The following is a 19339-nucleotide window of genomic DNA, read 5'->3' as shown; positions in this document are numbered from 1 at the left end:
ATATTACAAGGTGGTTTAACAGCAGCTGGGTAGCAGCCCGAGAAACTCATGCACTAGTGCTCCTCTAGTGTCTTTCCTCTTAACACTATGAGTACACAACTTGTCTCCCCTATGAGCAACCACAGTACTCCTTTTCATGCTATGGGAGCACAGTTTTTCCCTTTGCAGGGTGACTTCGGCTGGAGTCTCACCTCTTCGTTGTCCCATCTACAAGGGCTAAAGAACTCAGGAACTGCATCGGTAGGTTTGCGCCAACATTCTTTTCATCCTTCATCTTCAGATTGGCTGTAGAGACATCTCATTACTGGCACTGTTAGTTAGCAAAACAGAATAAAGGCGATGGATGGCAGGGCTGAGACTGGGATTTAGACTAGACATTGATTCCTAGCCTGGAGCATCTCAGATGAGCTCCTCTCCTTCTGCCATGTTCTTAAGAACACAAAATTTGTAGCTGTGTGGAGTTTAAGTTCCATATTGGTGCTGGCACCCTTCTCGTGAAGCTACTCCCTCCAGGAATCTTTGATTACAGGAGTTCTGAAGAAACTCCTTCCTATGTGACCTCTTGTGTAGGTCACTATCTCAGTTAGTTTGTGTAGGAAGGTGGATATCGGACTATGGTTGCCCCCAACTTTTTGCCTGGTGTTTAGCTGGTTTTTCGACTTAGTTGACCTAGGGCCCTGCTATTCAGGACCCCAGGCCCACTGCTCTCTCTGTAAAATGGATTCCATGTACTCTAGGTACATATCTAATTGGATAATGAGTCACTTTATCAGCCCCTGTACAGTGTACCTTAGGTACCCAGGGCATAGGTGCACCCAGGGCCTACCAGGGCCTGCAGCATGTATTATGCCACCCCTGGCTGGCCATCCAAATCTGACACAACTGGCTGATCAATCAGCTGGGGCAAGGTGGTGTAATCACCCTTTGCTTTAGATATAGTATACCTATATCTAAACCTAAAATGGACACATATACTCCTATATGTCACTCCTATGGCAGGCCTTAACAATCCTGAAGGCAGAGTGCCTGGAATTATGTGAGATAGTGCTCCGGCATGAGCTGAGCCTGTCTACAGCTTTTGGAACCAAGGCCTTTAGCTGTTTCCATTATAACGCTATACCTTATACTCTTAAGAGCATTATAATCCTCGCGGTTATAGCTAACTTTGGCATAGCATTATTAAAACATGTCGAGTAAGGTGTCATACGAATTGGAATACTACCCCCTCGCCAATTCTGGCGACGGGGGTAGCATTCCACCCTTCTAGAGGGACACGACATGTACCTAACTGTGAACCCTGGTTAAAGTTAACCCGAGCCTCAGCATCACAAAATGGATGCTGCCACTACAGACACAAGTCTGACCTCGTGCTGCTGGGAGTCCTTCCAGCGAGGGAGGCTTGGACAAAGGGTTTCCTGCCTTGGGAGGTGCGAGCACCACCCCAGACAGGATTTTGTGTATTGGGTAGGACAGGGCTGAAAGGAATGAGACATGCCTGGGGCACACAAGGTGTCCCTGTGCATACACCGGTCTAAACCAGTTCCTGGGGCTCTCAATCCCCAGCTCTGGAGCAAGACCGGACAAAGGATAGGGGTTGTAACCACCCCCCTTCCTGGTCCCACCCATAGGAGGGACCTAGGGATAGTACAGCCCCCTTTAGCAGGATAAAGGTAGGAGCTGGTCCCATTCCAAGTTAGATTAATTCTGAATTGAAACTCTACAAGAAACTCTGGACTTCGACCTTCTAAACAGAAGACTGAAGAATTCTCCCTTGTGGGCAAGGAGTGTCCACCCTGCACAAGCAGGCACCAACAGCGTCCAGCGTCCAGCGGCTTCCCTTTGTCGTCTTCCCTCGAGGATCCAGACTTCAGAGCCCGACCAGACCCGGATTCCCAGACCTCTCCAACTTCTACCTACATCTGCAGCACAGCTGAGATATGTGGGTGCGACGAGACACGTGGGACCGGCCATCTTGAAAGAAGCAGCACGTCCCTCCAGCTTGACTTCTGAGGTAACCTCGTCCAAGTGCTTTGGGGACTGAGAAGCCCCGACCCCGAGCAGCTCCTGCACCGAAGACCAGCACTCCAGCATCCACGAGATCTGCGTGGGGCCCTTCTGCCTGTTTGCTGCTCGACTTTGAACATTGTCCCCTCTGCTTTCAGGTTCTCCTCTTCACTGATCCACCCTTGGATCACACCGGACATCTTCCTCCTGATCGCCTGCAGCATCTTTTCCTCCAGGCTCCATAGACTTCAACGCAGGAACCCGACACGACTTCGCACCTATGCACCCGCAGCATGTGGGTGAGGTAACACGAGCATTTCGGTGCTCAAGGGTAGATTGACTCTCCTAGTGTCTAGTTCCAGAGTCGTTTTAGTCCGACATAGTCAGGATTGTCCGTACTCACCTTTTTCTTGAACTGTACTGTCCATAGACGCTTGTACGCATCTCGCGTGTGAGTTCACACTACTGCACACGCGTTCCGTGGGCCTCCTATTACTTACCTAGAGTAAGTGTAGCGTGGTCCCAGCGATTCTACAGCCTCTGGACAGCTCCATTCCTTCTATCGAATTCCACATTCCACTTACTTAGTATATGGTTTGTCATGCCCCTAGGGCACCATTGTAATTTGTGCAACTTAAATGTATTTTTCCTAAGAGATTGTCATGTGCTTAGCCCTCTGATCTCAAAGAGTTCAGAGGTGTATGTTAGTTAATAAATATATTGTTTATTTTCATAACGACCTGTGTGGTGTCCTTTCACGTGGTATTCAAGGGGTTATATGTGGTAAAACAGCTGGCTTCACATGCCAAAAGAGTTTAGCCTAAGACTGCTTTGTCCATGCTACCATTAGGATAGCTGGTCTATAAGGTTGACTTACAACCAATCACCATAAGGGTCGTTTGGACTGATACAAGGTGATCACTAGAACTAGTGAGCATCATATATCAAGCCAACTTCTCACAGTTTGCTGTCTAGTGGGTGTGTGAGGTATCGTAGGACTATAGTGTGCTTAGCATTGTCTTGTAAGACCCCAAATTTGTGGCACCAAGTAGAGTAGATTTCCCATTTGGCTGTGTAGAATTTTCCTGTTGTTGGTCTTCTTGCTTGTCTGAGGATTGCCACAATCTTCTCTGGCAAACCTAGATGTCCAAGCTCTATGTCCTCAGTAGTGAAGTTGCTAAACTCATTGTTTTTAGCTCTAGATGGAGAACTCTCCCCCCTTGCATGGAGAGTAGATTGTATAGCCTGGTAGCTTCTGCATATTGTTTAGGGCTATCTCTATTATGTCTGAGAACCACTTCTGTCTAGCCCACTGTGGGGCCATATGTATTCTTGTCATATTCAGACTGTATGCATTTGCTGATCCCTAATGGGAACAGTGGAATCTTGAGGGAAACATAAGCAAATCTCCCTGACCACTCTATCGACAGAGCATTCCCAATTGATTGGCAGTGTGAGTGTCTGCCATGTTTCACTCTCTGGTGAAGCAAATAGTTCTATTTCGGGTGTTCCCCATTGCCTGAATATTGTTTGAGTACTGTTTGATTAAGTTTCCACTCGTGTGAGGAGTATGCTTGTCCACTCAGCTTGTCAGCTTCTACGTTGTTCCCTGGAAGATGTCTCACTGCTATCTTTATTTGTTTCTGGATGGCCCACCTCCAAATCTCTTGTGCTCGTCTTGACATTACAAAAGATTTTACCTCCCTGTATGTTGAGCTAGAACATAGTTATTGTATTGTCCCTTTGAATTCTTAATTATTTTCCCCACAGCTGTTTCTGAAAGGCTTTTAAGGCTAGGAACAATTTTTAGTTCCAGTACATTGATATGACGTACTGCTAGCTGCTCTTTCCAAATTACTCCGATTTTGAGTTTTCCTATATTAGCTCCCAAACCCATATGCGAGGCATCTGTGGTAATATTAACACTCAGAGCTGGAGATAAAAATGGTTTTCCACCTGCTATATTGGTCCTGTCCCACCATGCCATCTCTGCATGTATTTTTTATTTTTTAAGAGTTTTATTTAGAGTTTTATACAGCGCAAACTAGACCCGAGACATCGGGTATCATAGCTCTTTACATGAGCACCCGTTTTGTTACAGATGGACACATTCATTTTTGTTAGGCACATGGAGGTTAAGTGACTTGCCCAGAAACACAGGATTTTGAGCGTTTTTGCCGAAATTCGAGGCCAGTTCCCCAGCTTCGAAGTCGTCTGCTCTAGTCGTAAGGCTACATCCTCTCCCCTCTATTTGCTCGACAACCACTAGATCTTCCCAATTCCTTGTGGCTTGTGAACATTAATTTTGTACTGATACATGTAGCCTTGCATATGGTATGACAGGTATGCAGAAGGCCATTTTTCCCACCATTTTCCCCACAGACCTCACTGTCAGAGACTGGCCCTTCGGGTATTTTAGAGGTTAGTTGAGTAGTGATAATATCGTCTTCTCATAAGGATAAGCTTTCACCTCTGCTGAGTTGATACTCGCTCCCGGGAACAGTTTACTCTTGTTCTGGGATAGGAGAAGATTTTTCTCTGTTTATTGAAAACTCCAAATGGTGGAGTGTTGATATCACTGTGTTAATGTGATATTAAAGAGTTTGATTTTATCAGCCAGTCATCTAGGTATGGATACATATGACCCATTGTCTCCTTAAGTTCACCAACACAGCTGCAAGGCACTTTGTAAACATTGTGGGTGCTGATTTTATTCCAAAAGTCAGCACTTTGAATTGACAGTGTGAGTTGTCAACCACAAAACGTAAGCATTTTTTGTGTCTGGGATTCATTGGAGGTTGCAACCTTTACATCAATTGGACAAGTTACATCCCTTCGATAATGCCTGATCTGGTCACAGATATATTCCTATGAATTTCCCAGGTGCCGGATTGGATCGGTGAGACTTCTTAGAGCAATACCTCTGCAAGCCGGGAGGAGGTGTTGGTCGGCTTCAGATGACTTCGTCAAGCACGCAGAAATTACGCCTGCGTCACCTATATAGGCGCCACCTTGGCACGCAGTCAGTTACTTTTCAAGACTTTCCACGTCAGAAACACAGCCTTGAATAGCACTGATGACCAAGATACTTACCCACAGTAACGATATATATATCTGTAAGAGACATTATTAGATATAGACTCAGGACATTAGAATTATCCACAGGCATCAGACTGGAACCAGAGAATTATTTTCATAGCAGTACCCCTGCGTGGCGGTAGGTGGTGTCGGTTGACTCCGTGTTCGTAGTCTAGGTCGCCTGGATGATGTTGCAGTGTGTACTTCGATGCCGCCCCTGCATGCTGACGTCAGATCTGACGAGACTTTCCACACCAGACACGCAGAGCCATGCAAGCCACTGACCACTGGTGCACATAACTAGGGTCCTGTAAGGGAGTCACTCTCCCTAGTAGTAGATAATTCACGGAATGGGGCGGATGGGTGGGGCGGTAAAGAATCTATAACTACTAATGTCTCTTACAGATACATCGTTACCAAAAGTAAGTAACTTGTTATTCTGAGTTATAGATTCCTTACCTTAGAATAGACACCCCAGCAATGCCAACCCAGGAGGTGGGTCTGAGAACCAAGTTCACACCGGGTAGTCCTGGAGAACAGAACGAACTTAAAAGCCATATCTCCGGTCTTGGCTGTCCAGGCAGTAATGTTTTGTGAAAGTGTGCAAGGATGCCTATGTGGCTCCCGGCCAGATGTCAACCAACGAAATACCACATCCCAAAGCAGCATTGTCCGCTGTCACCCGAGTAGAGTGGGCGCACAGATGTTGATGCACAGGACAACCCATAGAGAGATGGTACGTTTGTGCACTGCATGTCCTTTCTTGGCGCCCACATAACCCACCAAGAGTTGATCATCCACCCGGAAGTCTTTAGTGAGGTTAACGTTTTTCGGTCCAGATGGTGGAGTCTCTCCTCTTTGGAAGGGTGAGGATGCGGGAAGAAGGTGGGCAATGTGATGGTCTGGCCTATGTGGAAAGAGGTAACCACTTTGGGCAGAAAAGAAGGCCTAGTACGAAGGACCACTTTGTCTGGATGGACAGAAAGGAAGGGAGCATTGGAAGAAGGAGCTTGAGGCTCACTCATCCTGAGTGCAGATGTGATGGCAAGCAGGAAAGCAGTCTTTAAAATAAGGCGACAAAGAAGACAATTATGTAATGACTCCAAGGGAGCACGCATAAGATAAGTGAGGACAATATTAAAGTCCCAGTGGGGCATTACGAAAGGAGAAGGAGAAAAGAGGTGAATATTGCCCTTCAGAAATCTACTAACAATAGGTGACTTGAAAAGAGAAGGCTGATCAAGAAGGCGAAGTAAGGCTGAAACGTCCGAAAGATAGCCATTAAGGGAGACCAGAGCAGAGCCTTGCTGGGCCAAATAAAGAATGAAGAGGAGAACCTCAGAAAGAGGGGCAGAAAGGGGATCCAGAGCCTTTGATGTGCACCATGCCACAAACTTGTTCCATCAAAAGGCGTATACCGTTTTAGTGGAGGGACGCCTGTCTGCCAAGATGACATTACAGACTTCGGGAGTAAGGTCGAAAGCTGTCAACTGCCGCTGCTCAATCTCCACGCAAGGCGATGGAGGCTGGCCAGGTTCGGGTGGAGAACTGTCCCCTGCTGCTGAGACAGAAGATCCTCCAAAAGAGGCAGTCTGATCAGAGGATCGATTGCCATGCTCAAGAGCTCGGGGTACCAGACTCTTCGTGCCAAGTCCGGAGCCACAAGAATTACTTGGGCCCGGTCGCACTTGATCTTCTTCAGCACTCTGGGCAGAAGTGGTATAGGCGGAAAGGCGTACAACACACCGTAGCTCGCCGAGCGAGTGCCGCCTTGGAAATTCCAACGCGCAGAATTGATGACATTACACGTTCTCTTCGGTGGCAAATAGATCTAACCAAGGCTCTCCCGACTGCAGAAAGAGACCTTGCACCACGTCCGAGTTCAGATGCCATTCGTGATCCATCAAGCACCGGTGGCGGAGTTTGTCCGCCCTGGCGTTCAGAGAACCACCAGGATGGAAGTGGTTCAGGCGGAAAGGAGGCCACAATTCCACTCGTGACAAAAGGCGTCGCCGAGCGAGTTCCACCTTGGAAACTCAAATGTGCAGTACTGCTGACATTGCTCTTTCTCTTTGGTGGTGAATAGATCTAACCAAGGCTCTCCCCACTAATGAAAGAGACCATGCACCACCTCAGAGTGAAGACGCCATTCGTGATCCATCATGCACTGGCGACTGAGTTCGTCCACCCTGGCGTTCAGGGTACGCGCCTGGTGTTGAACCACCAGGGATATGCACTGATGTTCCAGCCAGGTCCAAAGGCGAAGAGCCTCTTCACATAGGGTCCACGACCCCACCACACACGGTTTGTTGCAGTACCACATGGCAGTGGTGTTGTCTGTGAACACATGCATTACTCTTCCTTTTACAGAAGGAAAGAATGCCTTCCGTGCAAGACGGATCTCCAGGAGCTCCAAAAGGTTGATGTGGAGCCCGGACTTCGCCAGAGACCAGAGACTCCTGATCTCCGCCTCTACCATGTGGCCGCCCCATCTCAGAAGTGACCCATCCGTCACCACTGTGAACTCTGGTTGGGGAAGGGAGAGTGATCTGCTGTTGACCCAATACTGGTTCGTGAGACTGGCTCGTAGTGCCCTCCGAGATCTGGACGACATCGGAAAGATTGCCCTGATGCTGCGCCCACTGGAAGTAGTGTGAGTAGCAACCATGACCTGCTTCAGGGACAGGGACTCGTCCGATAGCTCAGTTGGCCAAGAGAGAGGTAACTTCCTGGCGGAAAAGGGCCAAGTGATCCTCTGACATGCGATGGAGTGTTGGTGGTATGGAGCGTGGGGTAGTCTCGAAGGGGAACGAGTAGCCCCTTCGGACAATCTGCAAAACCCAACTGTCCAACGTGATGTGCGAGTGGGGGAGGTCATGGCGGATCCTGCTACACACTGGCAACTGATGGACAAGGAAGGTTTGAGGCTACTGCAGAGGGGTGCATTGGTGGACTAGCCAACCTGCTGGCCTCCTGATCCGCGACTCTGGGTAGAACATGGTGGGGCACGCCTTGTGTAGCCACAAAAGGGGCAAAAGGAAGACTGCATGGGGCGAGAAGTTGCTGCGAGGCCCAAGGATCTGGCTGTGGCCCTTGAGTCCTTGAAGCGCTCGAACGTGTTTACCGCCTTGTCACCAAACAGGGGACGGCAATCAAAGGGCATATCCAAAAGTGTGGATTGGACATCCCCAGCCAGATGTTCTCAGCCAGGCATAGTGCCTCAGGGCTACCGACGTGGAAACCGTCCTACCCAGCGAGTCGGTGGTACCCAGCCCACACCGGATGGTGAACTTATTTGCGTCTCGAAACTCAGCAACAGCGCATGTGAGCACAGCCCGGGCCTCCTCCGGGCACTGTGTTAGCACTTGCGCACCAGTATCCCACATCGTTTATGTGTAACAGCCCAAGAGACATGCAGTGTTCACCGACTGCAGTCCTAAGCCGGCAGAAGAAAACATCTTCTTCCCAAGATAGTCCAGCTTCTTGGATTCCCTATCTGGGGGAGCAGTAGGGAATGAGCCTTTTCAGGATGCGGCTTGGATCACCAAGCTCTCAGGGGTAGGGTGTTGGGAGAGGAAAAGTGGGTCGCCTGGGATCAGGCTGTGGTGTAGTTGTCATCCTGTCCACAGGATCCCCTGTGCTGGCTTGGACCAAGGGCCCAGAAGGATGTCAGTGTGAGCCTCATTACAAGACAGTAGGGGCTACGAAGAGGCTGCTACCGGCTGAAGAACCACAGTCAGGAGGTTAGTCCTGACAGCCACCGTAGGAGGCTCAAGGACCAAAGCCTCAGCTGCCCTACGCAACACCACAGTGTAGAAAGCTCCCTCCTCCGTAGCCACAGTAGGGGGGAAAAGCAGAGCAAGGTCTGGGGAGGTATCCAAACTACTGGTATCACCCAACTCCTCTCCACAGTCCGGCTCCTCAAGTTGGTCTGCTAGAGGGCAAACTGACCCCTCCCAGTCCTGTTCACCCTCCTAAGGCTGCCACTCAGGTTGATAGGGAACACCAGGCTTGAACAAAAGTACCCTCCGGAGCCGGTATCGACATCGGTCCGGACCGTGTCCACGTCGGGGTTGAGGCTGGGGTTGATGCCGGTTGGGGGTACAACCGGCGTTGGGGGAGTCGCCACTGGAATCAGTGACTGGGTAGGTACTTTGAGGTCGACCGACACCGTCCGAAAATAAATGAAGAAAAAATTAAAAACAAGGGGGAAACTCAAAGAGCACGCCCTCGATAACAGGAAAGTCGCACAATAAGTACCAATGGCACAGGTGTGAAACATAGCAGGACAACATCCCCTCTGACTGGGACGGAAGCACAAGTTACTTACCTTCGGTAACGATATATCTGTAAGAAACAGTAGTTAGTATTAGATTCGTTACCTTAGAATATCCCCAGGCATCAGACTGGATCCGGAAACTTTTGCGTAGCAGTACCCTTGCGCGTCGGTAGGAGTCATCTGCGGCTTCGCGTCAGTCGTCGGCGTCGCTGGGATCACATCGCTGGAGTACTTAGACGCCGCCCTCGCGTGCTGACGTCAGTTCTTATACATAGCTTTTCCGCACCAGAAACGCAGAGCCATGATAAAAACCAACACTGGTGCCATGAAAGTAGGGCCCTGAAAGGGGATGACCTTAACCCTAGATATCGGTTCGCAGAACTGGGAGGATGGGTGGGGCGGTAAGGAATCTACTACTAACTACTGTTTCTTACGGATATATCGTTACCGAAGGTAAATAACTTGTGCATCTGAAAAAAACAGGTTAGTATTAGATTCCTTACCTTAGAATACCAACCCCGGAGGTGGGTCTGCGAACCAATGATCACAACAGAAAGTCCTGGAGAAAGGAACGGCCGAAAAAGCCCTCTCTCCAGACTCGGCTGTCCAGGCAGTAGTGTCTTGCGAACGTGTGCAGCGAGGCCCACGTAGCTGCCTGACAGATGTCCTGCAAGGGGACTCTCGGGCCCAGGGCAGTAGTAGCCGCCGTGGCCCGAGTGGAATGGGCCCTCAGCCCAACAGGAGGCTCCATTTTAGCCAAAGAGGAGCAAACCTTGATGCACAACATGACCCACTGAGAGATGGTCCGCTTGAGCACCGCCTGACCTTTCTCAGCGCCTACGTAACCAACAAAGAGTTGGTCATCCACCCGGAACTGAAGTGTGCGATCCAAATAGAATGAGAGCGCACGTTTTGGTTCCAGACGGTGGAGCCTCTCTTCCTCTTTCGAGGGATGCGGAGGCGGAAAGAAGGTGGCAAGGTGATGGACTGCCCGATGTGGAAGGCTGTGACTACTTTGGGGAGGAAAGCGGGTCGTGTCCGCAACACAACTTTGTCTGGATGGACAGAAAGGAAGGGAGGTTTAGAGGAAGGAGCCTGGAGCTCACTCACCCTCCTGGTGGAGGTGATGGCAACCAGGAATGCAGTATTCAGAGTAAGGAGAAGAAGAGGCCAGTTATGAAGTGCCTCAAAGGAGCGCACATCAGACAGGTCAGAACAAGGTTCAAGTCCCACTGAGGCATCACGATAGGAACAGGAGGAAACATATGAGTGATGCCCTTCAAAAACCTATTTACAACTGGGAACTTGAACAAAGAGGGCTGATCAGGGAGCCTTAAGAAGGCGAAAATAGAGAGTTAGCCCTTGATAGTGCCCAGAGCAGAGCCCTGATGGGCAAGAGGGAGAAGAAAGAGGAGAACCTCTGAAAGAGGGGCAGAAAGGGAATCCACAGCCTTTGCTGTGCACCATGCCACAAATTTGTTCCACCTGCAGGTGTATACCTATTTTGTGGAGGGACGCCTGGCTGCCAGAATGACATTACAGGCTTCAGGAGGCAAGTCAAATGGCCTCAACTGCCGCCGCTCAATCTCCACGCATTTAAGTGGAGACTGGACAGGTTCGGATGGAGGACCGTCCCCTGCTGCAGCGACAGAAGGTCCTCCTGAAGAGGCAGAGGAATCAGGGGATTGACAGACATGCTGAGTAGCTCGGGATACCAGTATCTTCGTGCCCAGTCCGGAGCCACAAGGATGACTTAAACCCGGTCGCGTCTGATCTTCTTCAGCACTCTGGGCAGAAGTGGTATCGGTGGAAAGGCGTACAACAGACCGCAGCTCCACTCGCGACGAAAAGCGTCTCCGAACGAGTGCTGCCTTGAAAATTCCAACGCGCAGAACTGATGACACTGCGCGTTCTCTTCTGTGGCGAATAGATCTTACCAAGGCTCTGCCCACTGCTGAAAGAGGCCTTGCGCTACGTCCGAGTTCAGAAGCCATTCGAGATCCATCATGCACTGACGGCTGAGTTCGTCCGCCCTGGCGATCAGGGAACCTGCCAGGTGTTGAACCATCAGGGTCACGCCCTGATGTTCCAGCCACTACCAGAGGCGCAGAGCCTCCTGGCATAGGGTCCACAACCCCACCACGCCCCGTTTGTTGCAGTACCACATGGCGGTGGTGTTGTCCGTGAACACCTGCACTACTCTCCCCCGGATAGAGGGGAGGAATGCCTTCAGTGCAAGACGGATCGCCCGCAGCTCCAGAAGGTTGCTTTTGAGCCGGGACTCCGTCGGAGACCAGAGGCCTCTGATCTCCGTCTCTCATATGTGGCCCCCCAGCCCAGGAGGGACGCGTCAGTCACAACTACGTGCTACGGTTGGGGTTGGGAGAGGGATCTGCCGCTGACCCAATCGCGGTCTGTGAGCCACCACTGCAACTGTCTTGCAGTGCCCTCCGAGATCAAGACATGGTCGGAAAAGTTGCCCTGATGCTGGGCCCACTGAAACTTCAGTTCCCACTGCAGAGCCCGCATCCGCCACCTGGCGTGATGCATCCAAAGGATGCAGGAGGCCATCAGCCCCAGAAGCCGCAGCATCAACCTGACCGAGACTCAGGAAAACGGCTGAAAGATTAGAATCAGAGCCTGAATATCCCGAACCTGATGTTCGGGAGGATAAACTCAAAACTGCGCTGAGTCTAGAACCGCTCCGATGAAGAGGAACTTCTGAGAGGGACACAGGTGTGACTTCGGCACATTGATGGAGAACCCCAACCAGTGCAGGAGGTCGGCCGTAGTCGGGAGGTGGCTGACGACTGTCTAGGGCGAGCCCGCCTTCAACAACCAGCCGTCGAGGTAGGGGAAGACTGAAACCGCTAACCTGCGCACATGAGCTGCGACCACCGCCATCACTTTCGTGAACACCCGTGGGGCGCTGGTAAGGCCGAAGGGGAGCACGGTAAACTGAAAGTGCTCGTGGCCTACCGTGAACCGCAGGTAACGCCGGTGGGCCGGCAGGACGGGGATATGAAAATAAACATCCTGCAAGTCCAACGCTACCATCCAGTCTCCCGGGTCCAGGGCAGCTAAGACCTGAGCCAGTGTCAGCTTCTTGAACTTCTCCTTCCGGAGGAAGCCGTTGATGTTCCGCAGGTCCAAGATAGGAAGTAGGCCCCCTTTGCCCTTCTTGGGAACCAGAAAGTAGTGGGAGTAACAACCACACCCTACTTCTGGCCCAGGAGCGCGCCTGATGGCCCCCTTGGCCAGGAGGGCCGTAACTTCCTCTTGCAGAAGGCTCAAGTGATCCCCGACACGCAGTGGTATTGCGGTGGTATGGCTGGAGTGGTCGCCTCGAAGGGGAGGGAGTAGCCCCTTCGGACGATTTGCAGCACCCACCTGTCCGATGTGACAGTGCGCCAGTGGAGGAGGGGATGGCGAACCCTGCCCCCCACGGGCGTCACATGGGCCTGAAAGCTCGGACTAGGAGGGTTTTAAGGCGGATGCTGCAGGGGTAGGTGTGGACTGACCCGCCGTTGTCCCAGACTACCGCCACGGCGGTTGTCACGTCCGCCACCCGCTAGATGTTAGTCTGCGGATCGTGGTTGGCAGGACGAGTGGGGGCGCCCCTTCCTTGGCCACGAAAGTTGGCGGACCTCAGCCAGGCATGGCGAAGAATCGCCACAGTCGTTGCCATCGCTCTGCCCAGCGAGTCCGTGGTAATCAGGCCACACCGGATGGAATACTGTGCCGCATCTCGACCCTTCACAAGGGCTTGGGTAAGTTTAGTCTGGACACCCTCCGGACATTCTGGCAGAGCGTCCGCGATCGGGTCCCACAGAGAGTGGGTGTAACGGCCCAAGAGGCATGCGGTGTTGATGGACCGCAACCCTAAACTAATGGAGAACATCTTTTCACCATACTGTTCGTACCTCTTGGATTCCCGATCGGGGGAGCCGTCAGGAATGCGCTCGGGGAGTTAGAGGCCTGGATGACCAGGCTCTCGGGGGACCAAGTGCCCAGAAGAACGTCTGACAAGGCCTCATTAAACGGCAACAGAGGCTCAGCCGAGCTTGCCTGCGGTTTAAGGACCTCAGTGAGGAGGTTAGTCCTCACGTCCGCGACGGGGAGCACAAGGTCCAAGGCCTTGGCAGCCTGCGTCAGCACCGCACTATAGGCCGCCCCCTCCTCTGTAGCCACGGTAGGAGGGGAGCCAAACCCAGTGTCTGGGGAGGTGTCCAGACCACTGGCCTTCCCTAGCTCACCTGCCCAGTCGTGAGAAGACTGGCATTCAAGTGCCGGAGGGTCCTCGGACCTCTCCCAATCCTCCTCGCCACCCATCTCCTGAAACTCAGGGTCAAAAAATGGGGCTTGGTCGTAGAAGTAAAAATCTACGAGCGGCAGCGAATACGGCGCAGAGGTGCGACCCGAATCGAGGGTAGGACCGGGGTCGACATCGTCCTGGGACGGCGCCGGAGGTGCCACCCTGGGGGCCGGCGTCGGCGAGGTCGTAAGGTCGACCGGCGACGACCCGGATCCGGAACTGGATCCAACGGGAGCCTGTAGCGTCGGGACCGAAGTTGCCGACGGCGCCGAAGCACTTGACGGCGCCGGGGCCGAAGCACCTGGCACGATGGGGGGACCCAGTCGGGCCGCAGAATCCGACGGAGGAGGGAACAACCTCATGGCCCTGAGGCAGGCCTCGATCTTGTCTGGCGTCGTGTTCTGCCCAGGGACCGGCGGGTATGGAGCAGGCCGTGACGCCTGCGGCTATGGGGAAGCCACATGGGCGGTGTCGCCCGAACCCCCGGCCGCGTTGCGCGAGCGTCGGGGGGGAGTCAGAAGAGCGGTGTCGCCTCTTCGACTTCTTGAGGCCTTCGAGCCCGAAGACTGATGACTCCCGGAACTGTGGTGACTCCGGCCCCGCGAACGGTCCCTCGACCTCCTTCCGGACAGGGACCTCGAGCGGCGCGGGGCTGACTGCGGGAGCTCGAGTCGCTTGCGGGACCGCTCCCGTCTAGCTTTGGACGTCAGGGCCCGGCAGTCGGAGCAGAACTTGCCATCATGGTCGGGGCCTAGACAGTGAAGACACCGGCGATGGGTGTCAGTGGCCGACATCAGTCGGCTACCATCGACGCAGGGTTTGAACCTGGGCATCCCTACCGGCAACGTCGGAGTCGAGCTACTTCAAAAGATGATCAAAAAGGATTGAAAAAGTTAGTCAAAAATTGACTATGGGTACTACTTTTTCCGGATCGGCGCTTGCAGGCGCGGAAAAAAGAACAACTGACGTCAGCGTGCGAAAGCGGCGTCGAAGTACTCCGGCGACGTCATCCCGGCGCCAACGAACGCGGAGCCGCAGACGACGCCTACCGTCGCGCAAGGGTATTACTACGCAAAAGTTTCCGGATCCAGTCTGACGCCTGGGGATATTCTAAGGTAAGGAATCTAATATTAACCCGTTTCTTTCAGATGCTCAAGTTACTACTTGTGTAACGATATATCTGTAAGAGACATTAGTTAGTGATAGATTCCGTACCTTAGAATATCCCCAGGCTAGCAGTACCCCTGCGCGTCAGTAGGTGGCGTCCTGCGGCTTCGCACCCGTCGCTGGCATCATATGTGCCGAGTTGGCGTCACAGAGAGTACTTAGGCACCACCCATGCGCGCAGAGGTCAGTTGTGTACATGACTTTCCGCACCAGGAACGCAGAGCCATGCAAGATACTGACCACTGGTGCATTGAAACTAGGGCCCTGAAAGGGATGACCTTAAATATAGTAAAGGGGGGGGGAGGGGGAATGTGAGATGTTGGCCTGATATATGATGCTCACTAGTTCTAGTGACCACCTTGTATCAGTCCAAACAACCCGTATGGTGATTGGTTGTAAGTCAACCTTATAGACCAGCTATCCTAATGGTAGCATGGACAAAGCAGTCTTAGGCTAAATTATTTTGGCATGTGAAGCCAGCTGTTTTACCATATATAACCTCTTGAATACCAAATGAAAGGACACCACACAGGTAGATATGAAAATAAACAAGGTATTTATTAACTAACAAACACCTCTGAACTCTTTATGAGATCAGAGGTCTAAGCACATGACAAGACTCTTAACCGCATCGCTGCGGAGGCTTTTCCCGCTGTGTGCTGCAGATTGAAAAAACCCGCGTTACATGACGAGCTCAGCTCGTCATCAGCATACGAGCGCCGTAGCATCAAAGGTGTTAAGAAAAATATGATAAGTTGCACAAATCACAATGGTGCCCTAGGAGCACGACAAACCATATACTAAGTAAATGGTATAAGGAAATGGATAGAAGGAATGGAGCTGTCCAGAGGCTGTAGGTTCGCTAGGACTACACTACCCTAACTTTAAGTAAGTAGCAGGAGGCCCACGGGACGCGTGTGCAGAGTGTGAACTCACACACGAGATGCGGGACAAAGTCAACGGACAGTACAAATTACGAAAAGGTAAGTAAAAGACAGTTCCGAATAGCTAGGACTAAAACGACTGGATACCTGGACACTAGGAGAGTCAATCTACCCTTGAGCACCGAAATGCTCTCGTTACTTCACCCACGGACTGCGGGTACATAGGTGTGAAAGTGTGTCGGGTTTCCGCGTCGAAGTCTATGGAGCCTTGCAGAAAGATGCTGCAGGCGACCAGGAGGAAGCTGTTCGGAGCGATCCAAGGGTGGATCGAGGAAGTTGAAGACCTGAAAGCAGAGGGGACAATGTTCAAAGTCACTAGCCAGTGACCGGAGTGGAACCAGGAAGGAACCAGATGCTGTCGTCGCGATCAGGTGAAGAGTGGACGCTTGACTCTGCAGCCACGTGGACCAGGAGGTATCTTCGACCAGTTGGTGCCAGAGGAATTACATTACAGCTATTAATTCAAACCACAGATGCACTTTGTGGATCCATAACTCTGGGGATTTATATCCACACAGAGTCAGAAAGTCTATATCGCTATAAGTGTCTAAATAGTGTCATCAAAGACACAGATAATAAGAACCCCCTGGTTTTAACTGTATGTATGCACCTGTCTGTTGTCCAGTTTCATGTTGGCCCTGAAGAAGGTGAAGCAAATTAATGACATCACCGAAACGTATGTAGGCCGTACGCATCAGAGACCCTCGCATTAAATTAAAAATCAAAATTCGAAGAAAGAAAGGAAATGAGTACTAAAGACTGCTAACCCTCAAAATAAAAAGGAAGACTTAACACAACGGGTTCTAGCCATATTCTGAGGAGTCTACCGGAGGACACTCTACATGTTTTTCACTTTTTTCACTGTTGTGTGTTGTGTTAGTAATGTTAGGACAATTAGTATGAAAGTTTGAGTATGTATGAATGATGGTATGAGTGAAAGTCATCTTATATGTACTGTTTAGGGGTTTCTGTTAAGACATGATTCAACCTTGCATTTTTTTAAATTATATGTACATATGTTACCATGTCACTGTTTTGTAATTTTGATAAAACAATCACTAGAAAATAAGAAAAATAAACTGTTATGAAAATGATATAAAATAAATTAAAGAAATTCAATACAAATTCTACGTCTAAATGAATTACTTCATGTTTTATGTAGCATCCCATATGTAATTTTGTAGAGACTTTAATGCTCAGGTGTAAAGGAATATAGGTCAGTATAGAGGTCCCCCCCCCCCTTTTCTTGTTGTAGATTGTTACTCCCTCCTCTAGACCTGAAAGTATTATAGGGAGTTCCCTGTTCACCCATGTCGGTAGAGGTCGGAGAGGTCTGGAAGTCCGGATCTCGTCGGGCTCTGAAGTCTGGTTCCAGGCAGGAAGGACGACAAATTGAACCGCTAGGACGCTTGATGGTGCCTGCTTGTGCAGGGTCGTCACTCCTTGGCCACAAGGGAGATTTCTTCAGTCTTCTGTGGAGCAGAACGTCGAAGTCCAGAGTTTCTTCTTGTAAAGTTGTTCAGGATAATCTAATTTGGAATGGGACCAGCTCCTACCTTTATCCGGGTAAAGGGGGCTGTACTACGACTAGGTACCTCCTCTGGGTGGGACCAGGAAGGGGGGTGGTTACACCCCCTATCCTTTGTCCGGTCTTGCGCCATCTCTGGGGCTGGAGTGCCCCAGGAACTGGTTTAGACCGGAGTATGCACAGGGACACCTTGTGTGCCCCAGGCATGTCTCATCCCTTTCAGCCCTGTCCTACCTAATACACAAAATCCTGTCTGAGGTGGTGCTAGCACCTCCCAAGGCAGGAAACCCTTTGTCCAAGCCTCCCTCGCTGGAAGGACTCCCAGCAGCAGGAGGTCAGACTTGTGTCTGTGGTGGCAGCATCCATTTTGTGATGCTGAGGCTCGAGTTAACTTTAACCGGGGTTCACAGTTACATACATGTGGTGTCCCTCTGGAAGGGTGGAATGCTACCCCCGTCGCCAGAATTGGCGAGGGGGTAGTATTCCAATTCGTATGACACCTTACTCGACACGTTTTGATAATGTTATACCAAAGTTGGCAATAACCGCGAGGATTATAATGCTCTTAAGAGTATATGGTATAGCGTTATCATGGAAACAGCTAAAGGACTTGGTTCCGAAAGCTGCAGACAGGCTCAGCTCATGCTAGAGCACCATCTCACATAATTCCAAGCACTCTGCCTTCAGGATTGATAAGGCCTGCCATAGGAGTGCAGGATAGGAGGATATGTGTCCATTTTAGGGTTAGATATAGGGATACTATATCTAAAGCAAAGGGTGATTACACCACCTTGCTCCAGCTGACTGATCAGCCAGTTGTGTCAGATTTGGATGGCCAGCCAGGGGTGGCATAATACATGCTGCAGCCCCTGGTAGGCCCTGGGTGCACCTATGCCCTGGGTACCTAAGGTACACTGTACAGGGACTGATAAGGTGACTCAGTATCCAATTGGTTATGCACCTAAGGTACATGGTTGTCAATTTTAGAGAGAGCAAAGCTAGGCTGTGGGTCTGATTAGCAGGCTCACAGCCAGGGAAGTCGTAAACCAGTGAAGCAAAAAAAGCAAAAATCGGGGGTGACCATAGGATTGCAGACCCTACTCTCCTACAGAGAGCAGAAAAGACATGGACCAGGGTGAGCATTCTGAATTTGGTGAGGAGAGAGGACATGTCTAAAATAGGAGAAAGGCCTCCATCCTTCATTGGCATTAGAAAGTCGTGGGAGTAACAACCACAATCCACTCCTGGGGCAGGGATCCTCTCAATAGCCCCTTTGGCCATAAGGGCTGTATCTTCCAGCTGCAAGACAGACAGATGGGACATCTGTAGTCAGTCCAGGGTAGGTGGAAGATGTGGGAGAGTGGCTATGAGGGGCAAGTTGTAGCCCTTCTGGACAATCTGCAGGACCCATCTGTCCGATGTTATGACCTTCCAACCCAGCAAGAATAGTTGGATTCTGCCTGCTACCAGTTGGCTGTGCTCGACAAAGCGCACGCTAAAGAGCAAAAGAGGTTCGGCAGGTAGGGTCCGCAAGGATAGAAGTAGGCTTACTGGCTCACTGACCCGGACCAGGAGATAAGAGGGTGCCACGGCCTTGGCCACAAAACTGCTGCGCACCTTGCTGAGGCTGAAGTGGCTGCCAGTATGGGGTACCCAAGCCGAAAATGCAAAAGGAACGGTAGGGCTGATGCAGGTGGTGAAGTGAGGCAGATAAACCCAATGAGCCTTGCTCTATTTCAACCACTTCAGAGAGGAATCTGCCTTGGCCTCAAAGAGGGGAATTCTATCAAAGGGCACTTTCATAAGCGACAGCTGGACATTAAATGAAAAACTTGTCGAACGCAACCAGGCGTGCCACTGGGGTCAATAGCGCGCCCAATTGGATTGGTGATATCTAGGCCACAACAAATTGTGAATTTGGCAGCATCACAATTGTCCTCTATAGATTGGGTAAGGACATGTCAGAGGTCTTCAGGGACAACTGGGAGGACTTGAGCCACTGAATCCCAAAGAGCGTGGTAATA

At 51.0% G+C, this 19339-nt stretch overlaps 1 protein-coding gene across 2 annotated transcripts in view; it reads right to left on the bottom strand.

Annotated features, from left to right (window-relative positions):
- The window catches only part of HELZ (helicase with zinc finger), a 1742088-nt gene that overhangs the window by 667185 nt on the left and 1055564 nt on the right, over positions 1–19339 (bottom strand). The gene's annotated exons all lie outside the window — the stretch shown is intronic.

Source organism: Lissotriton vulgaris, chromosome 7, assembly GCF_964263255.1.
Source record: "Lissotriton vulgaris chromosome 7, aLisVul1.2, whole genome shotgun sequence".
NCBI lineage: Eukaryota > Metazoa > Chordata > Amphibia > Caudata > Salamandridae > Lissotriton > Lissotriton vulgaris.
Note: the sequence above shows the minus strand (reverse complement) of the source record. Positions and strands in the feature narration are given on the sequence as shown.